At 46.4% G+C, this 6,960-nt stretch overlaps 1 pseudogene; it reads right to left on the bottom strand.

Moving 5' to 3' along the window:
• Positions 1–495: 495 nt before the first annotated feature.
• On the bottom strand, positions 496–5,503 carry LOC114802087 (protein Jade-3-like; annotated as a pseudogene).
• Between the last annotated feature and the right edge of the window lie 1,457 nt (positions 5,504–6,960).

The raw sequence follows: 6,960 nt of genomic DNA, 5'->3' as shown, positions 1-6,960 counted from the left end.
CGACTACCCAGAGTATCAGAGGTGACATTTCACAAACCGCATCGATTATTTATTTAGATTTATTTATTTTTGCATAAGTTGGTCATAGGAAGAGATGGAAACCCCACACATTTATCTCAAGCCAGTATTTAGATCTTTTAAAAATATATCCCAACCAATATCTCCAAGACACAACCTGAAGGCCCGTCTGTCCTACGTGAAGAGCCTGGTATGGCATTGCTGGTACCAGTTTAAACATAGAAAAATAAGTCACCACAAAAAAATAAAACACTGCTGTGCAGTTTTACAGCGAGGCAGCGCAAGGCCATACATTTCCTGTTACGTCCCATGTGGGGGAATTTACACTTTCTCGGGCTGTGGGTATGTGTGAGCCACAACATTGGAGAAACAGGCACCCCACCGTAAAGACCTGATCTCTACTGCATGTAAGTCAGGGGGACTCCAGCCTGGCTTTAGTGCTGCTCATATTTGGGAAGAAGTCGCCAGGCTGGGGGGCAGTGAGTTTTGGGGTCTTCAAAGTGGCAGGAACAGAGCGAGGTCGTCACCGTTGTATTTTTGAAGTCCTGGAGCTGACAGACAGTTTCCCACGGATGCTTCCTTTGTTATAGCTTGCAGAGGTGGTGCCAGTTGGTTGACCTTTCCCAGCCCGCTGGCGCTGATTAACCTTGACCTCAGACTCAGAGTCGCTGAGCTCCAGGTCCGGGCAGTAGCCGTCACTCTCTGGGTAGGGCCTGGGGTTGCCCGACTGATTCTCCCCACCAGGTTCGCGCCACGCCCTCTCTTTGGTGGTGGAGTTTTTGAGAGAGAGGTTTCCAGTAGTCCGTACCAGGCTGACTGTGGCTTCTTTGAATGACCTGGTGAATTTCTCGAGGGTGACTCTTGGGAAACTCCCCTGCAAACTCCCCTTCCCCCCAATGATGTGATCACAAGAATCGTGTGCACTAGGTGTTTGGCACGATGTGTCTCTCTGGGCCACCACATTAGGTTTCTCCAAAGCCCCATTACACTTCGGAGGTCGGACCTTCTCTGACTCCACCTTGGCTTTCCCATTGGACGAGTGCCCGAGGAGTGCAGCGTGAAGTGCCAGAGGTTTCCCTGACTGTTTGACAGGGCCTGCAAGGTTGCTGCTGCTGCTGCCGCCACCACCGCTGCTGCTTTCTCGACGGTAGTTTCCCAAATTGGGCAACAGGCCGTTGGTACGGTCCTCTTTCTGTGCCCGCCTGCCTTGGTGAAGATGAGGTTTGCCTTTGCCCACCCCTCCAGCTTCCCCACTGCCACTGCGGTCGTAAACATTTCCACTGTTATCTGGGCACAGGGGTCCATTGCCTGATTTGGAGATGGCTTTTCCCATTGCCCACTTTTGGCATCTTGAGTTTCAGGGTTATCCGGGGAGGTGGGCGGAACAGCATGCTTTCCACAGGGGTGGATACGGGAAGACCTTCACATGAGCAAAACACAGAGTCAGCATATTTGCAGTTCTGAAAAATGCTAATTATATTTGGAAAATGTGTAGTAAGACACTGGCTACATTTCATTATTTTGGTCCGTGAACGCCATAGATCTGGCTGCACTGCAAAGATCTAGGTGGGTTCTTCACATTCACATTAGGCTAAACCATAAACAAGCTTTCATGCATTTTGTACACGTGAGGCTCAGCATCCCAAGTTGTCTCCATGCCATGAAACCATCACCTGCAGATAGTTCCTGATTGATGAGCTTGATGTGAAGGTTGAAGAGCTGCTCCTGGGCTTTGCTCTGGGACAGTTTCAGCTTCTCGCGTCGACTCACCATGTAACACAAATTTCTGACCTGGAGAGTCATAAAACGCAACACGTAATGCAGCTGCATAACAATCGACATGGTAGAGATATTAAAATGTGGTTTATTGGTTCCACCCACCCTCTCCAGGTCCTGCCGGAGGTGCATGAACATGCGCATGCGTGTGTGGATGCTGTCCTCCTGCGGCTCCAGCAGGAGATTTTCTTCGTCCTCTTTCGGAGGCAGCAGAGCCTTGTTGAAGTTGCTTTTCCTCTTAAGCTTCCAGTACTGGTAGATGAAGTCCAACAGGTTCATCGGCATCTCCAGCTCCTGGGCCAACTCTTCCACCTGCACCAGAGAGTAGAACTCCTCCTCCAGCTCCAGGAGCTTCTGCGCCCTGAGGCCGACCTTCTCTGTCTCTGTGGGAGGTTTGGGCCGAGCGGGGCTCATGCCAGCCTCAACGGTTTTGGGCTTGCTGTGCTTCAGGCAGAAGGACTTGAACTTGACTTCGTCACCCTCATCCAAGATGGTCTTCATTTCCAGACTGTGCTCAAAGGCACACGTCACATGAAAGGGGATGGTGCAGTTTTTCACTGAACACTGTCAAAGAGGAAACAAGGCCCTTGAATCAGCCCCTTTGCAAGTAACACAGGATAAAACTATACGTGCTCCCTGAGTGGGTGACCATCAAGGAATTAGGAAAGCAGGTTGTACCAGAACCTGGCCAGAGGTTGCTAATCACCTGGATGCAGGCCCCGGTCTTAAGCTTGCAGAGGCTGCAGATCAGAGCCCATCGGCTTGGAGGGATGTGAGACACTTTGGTGATAGGCTCCATCCTCTCCGGACACGCAATGCTCACCTACAGACAGTGAGGGGTGTGAGTGAATTCGCATTTCAATCTAGTGGCACACGTTGTTCCTCACTGTTATCACAAAACGGAAAAGATATATTGTCAAGTTAAATTTTTCCATGATTTTATCATATAATGCAGTCACTTATAGTCACCAACGACATGGAGAAATGTATAACGTGTTTGGGTCAGAGGCACAATGGTAATGTTTCAAATGGCAGTCTTTGAGTTGTTTTTGCCAACAAAATTTATGATGAAATATCTTCATCAACGAACCTTTCTGACATGATGAAGACAAGATGTAAATTTTGGTCACATGACTAGACCTATAATGTAACGCACTTAAATGACATTCCTGTGTTGACTTACCACCTGAACTCTGTGTGGGAGCACCTTATTCAGATGAGATCTTACCTCTGGGATCCAGAGAGCACAGCTGACATGTGCCCATTTGGTTCCCGCTCTAGTGGCCTTCATGGCACCCCCCTTTTTTGGACAGAGGAGGCAATGCAACATTCATGTAAGTTTGCCATTACAGACAACTGACTTAGCTGACAGGGTTCTGGTCAGCAGTGGCTCTACAATCCACCACTGAGTAATGAAGCAGCGGGTGGGTAATCAAATTAGCACCAGCCTCTTATAATGTATCTGTAAAATAGATCTATTAGGCATGTTTATTAAAGGTCCTAATAATAAAAAAAGATTATTGGTGAAATGCATTAAGATGACCTGTGAGTGTACATGACATGGATGTTATATACTGAATATTAACTGGAAATACCAGAAAGAATTTCAATACATTGAATAAAATAATAGAACCTACTGAAATTATACCTTATAGATCAGTCCAAAATTAGCTTATATTGTTCACACATTTTGAGTCATTATTAGGCCTGTTTCTTTATATCACGCTGACAAACACAGACGGTACCTCAACTGTTACTGTACTGTACACTCCATGGTAGAAATAGAGATCAGTGGAGCTGTCGTTTGGTCTGTGGGCGATCCTGAGATCACAGTACCTCACGCCACAGTCAAGCTGCTCCTTCACACTGGAGTCCTTTAAAATGATAAGAACAGATAAACTTACACTTTGCAACAAATTTTTACACGCGTTTTGGACCCCAACAAAAACCTTCAGCCACACAAAGTATATTGTCCACGCTGACATGAGTCGAGCCAATCACCTTTCAACACAAATGTGTTTTGGCAAGAGTTTCACAGTCGTGTCTGCAATCCTCTAGCATCAGCAAATCCATAGTGATGCTCCCCATCATCGATTACTTTTGAGCACAGTGAGGGGAAAGACTGCACATTGGGAGTAAACCATACTGTGTGTAGATCAGCTAAGCAAATGAACAAGATCAACTATACGGAGCCGTACGGTGGCGTTGCGGTTGGCGTAGTGGTTGTGATTTCGAATCACGGCTTGGAATTTGTTTGTGCGGAGTCCGCCTGCTCCGGCAGCCATGACCCTGAGTAACAGGACTAAGTGGTTATGGAACGTGAATAAGCAAGTGATTGATCTGCCTTATCCATCTACAGATAATGCCACATATCGCTTACCTGAGCAATAGACCACTTGTAAACAAATGGACGAATCAGGGGTTTCATGTATTTGTCCAGCTTCTGCAGCACATCTGGCTGAGTGAGGTCCACTGGGGAGCGGTCGTTTTTATCCAGGCAGTAAGTTATTGCATTATGGCTCCCTGCGTGCAAACCAAAGACGCCTCATTATCAAACACCACACAATGGCTGCTGGAGTCAGCGTCACCTCCACATGCCAGCGAGTTTGACAGGTTCTTTTGGGGCGGAGGTATCGACTTAGGACCGAGCGGAAATTCTGTAAGTATGCAACCGGACCCCTCACGGGTTACCGCTGGCTGAGTGACGCATCGCTGTTCTCCCTCATTTAGCAGCATAGTCTTCATTCATGCACAAGAATGCACACGACGGGGACAATAGTGTAATTATTATTAACCGCGCCCGCACCTGAGAAAAACAGACACACCCTGGGGGTACAGGTCAGTGCTAGGAATCGGGTACCTGGGATGGATAGGTTGCTAAGCGGCACGTCCCACAGGCCATCTGGGAGGTGGGCCATCCAGTTGTCCAGGGGCAGGTCTCTCAGCGACACCTCGCAGACTTCAGACATCTCGAAAACCTGTCGGAATTTTCAGCGTGTCAATGAGATCCGTTCCACAACACAGAGGCGCCATTGGGCCCAAACTTTTCATTCATTCATTTTGATATTTACTGATAATGATATTTACTGGGCTTTTTACTGTGCAAAATCGCCATAATCACCACACTTACGAATAAAGGGTATGAAAGGTAAAAGCAGCGTCCGGTCCGATTAGCCTTAGTTCATTTTACTGAGACGCTGGAGAAGCCGAACTTCGGGGAGAAGGGTCCACTACAACTACCCGCTAATATACATCTCGGCGGCGGCCATTGGCGGCGGTGTCAGGTTGAACCGGGCAGGATGTTCACAGCCACAACCGTGGTCAACACGCCCAACGCAGGCAGACAAACAGGCGCCGGTGTTACTCGCAATATTCCATTTATACTCCAAACAGCAAACGCCGTCCTGGAAAAAAAGGTGGAGGCAGGGTGCCGAGTTCCGTCGCTTCCCCACGCCGAAGTCAGTCCGGCGAGGGCGGGGTTTCGGTCTCCGTGCGATCGGCAGATGCGCCGTCAAACTCCCCCTTTAAAGAGCCAAAGGCAAAGTTCCCCCGCCGGCCGGCCATCGGCACACACACACACACGGACCGAGGGAAAAAGGAGCGAGAAATTCCCCGCACCCCGCGCCCGGAAACGCTGAGCGCAGCACAACGCAGAGCCGATGACGCCGGTTCTGCTGCACTGGCGATGCGCTTCTAACCTGACGCCATTATTAGCGGTCCGGGGCGGGGCCTGATATGTAAATGAGGCACTTTCATTTCCACCGCCTGATGTAGGCGGGATTATTCCAGGCAACGTTAGTTTTGTAGAAATAACAACGGCACAGTGCACTGTGTTTTTTGGTAGGGATTAGCCATGAGATCACTAGTACTAGGTAGAGAACTGTGTGATGTTTTATTGAGTACTGAGCAACTCAATTTATAGAAGGACAATTTACAATAGAAACTCATCCCTTTCAAATTTTCACAAACAGATTTAAGTGTTTTGACAGCAGTGTCTGCAAAATGTGTCCCAAGTAGAAGTATGATTTTTGCATTATTTCATGTCAGGTTTTTTCCAAGCTCTTTAAAACCTCACTCAAAGTAACTATTACTTTAACTATGCACAGTCAAAACAGAGCGGTTCAGAATATATTTCACTGCGTGTTGTACTTCTATAACAATACACGTGACAAATCTTGAAACTTCAACCCAGACTCTCTCCCTCCCTCGCTTCTGTCTAGTCTCACTCTCGCCTCATTACTGCCAGTCCAACGTTTAGGCTTGTTTATCTGGGAACTAAATCTGTTAAAAAGATGAGAACAACGATCGCCCTCAGAGAAAAATGATTCAGAAGAGTGTAGTTCATTGATTCGTTGATTCAGGTGTCCCTCTCGATCCCTCCAGCAGTGCGCCGGCTGACAGCTCAAATGAACTGAGAAACGAACGAGTCACTTGAGAAAGTGATTCTATTGAACGAATCGCTCGAAACCTACGACACAACACTAGTCCTAAGTGTCCCTGAGCAAGACAATTAACAATGTCTCCAGAAGGAATGTCCCTGTATTATAATAGAGGACCAGTGTCCATTAGGTGCAATGTGAAATATTATCAAGATAGGAACAGCCTTTTACCACTTCTGATAAATAAGTACACATGTAGTAAAACAGAAGATATTTTTTTAGATTTAAAGGTACAGAGTAAAAAAGAATAAACTGGGGAATAAACAGACCTGCTGCTAGCTGGTTAGCATGCTAACGCTAGAAAGTATCTCTTCTAGACATATTGGATACTATCTATTACTATTCTTTACATTCGTTTTTTATGTGCTTTTCAGTCAACATATTCATGATAGTACAACTAACAATGTGAAATAATGACAAATTACATCTTAAATATCTCAAATATCTCTTGTATGCAGGGTAACTATTCAAAACAAGCTAATACTGTTCAATAAATAGTAATGAAGGCTTATATGATAAATATGTCTACAGAGATGTGCTTAAAAGGGTGAATTATTTTGCAATTACATATTTTTGCACTGTATTTGACCAATTGCTCACACACAATCCATATGTTGCAGTTACAGTTCCCTGAACACCCATTCAACTAATACAATTCAACTTGCAAAACCAGAATATACATTATTTTAATGGTCTGCAGGCTGGTGGTCCACTTATGTTGAAGACT

This window comes from Denticeps clupeoides, chromosome 13 (assembly GCF_900700375.1).
Source record: "Denticeps clupeoides chromosome 13, fDenClu1.1, whole genome shotgun sequence".
Lineage (NCBI taxonomy): Eukaryota > Metazoa > Chordata > Actinopteri > Clupeiformes > Denticipitidae > Denticeps > Denticeps clupeoides.
Note: the sequence above shows the minus strand (reverse complement) of the source record. Positions and strands in the feature narration are given on the sequence as shown.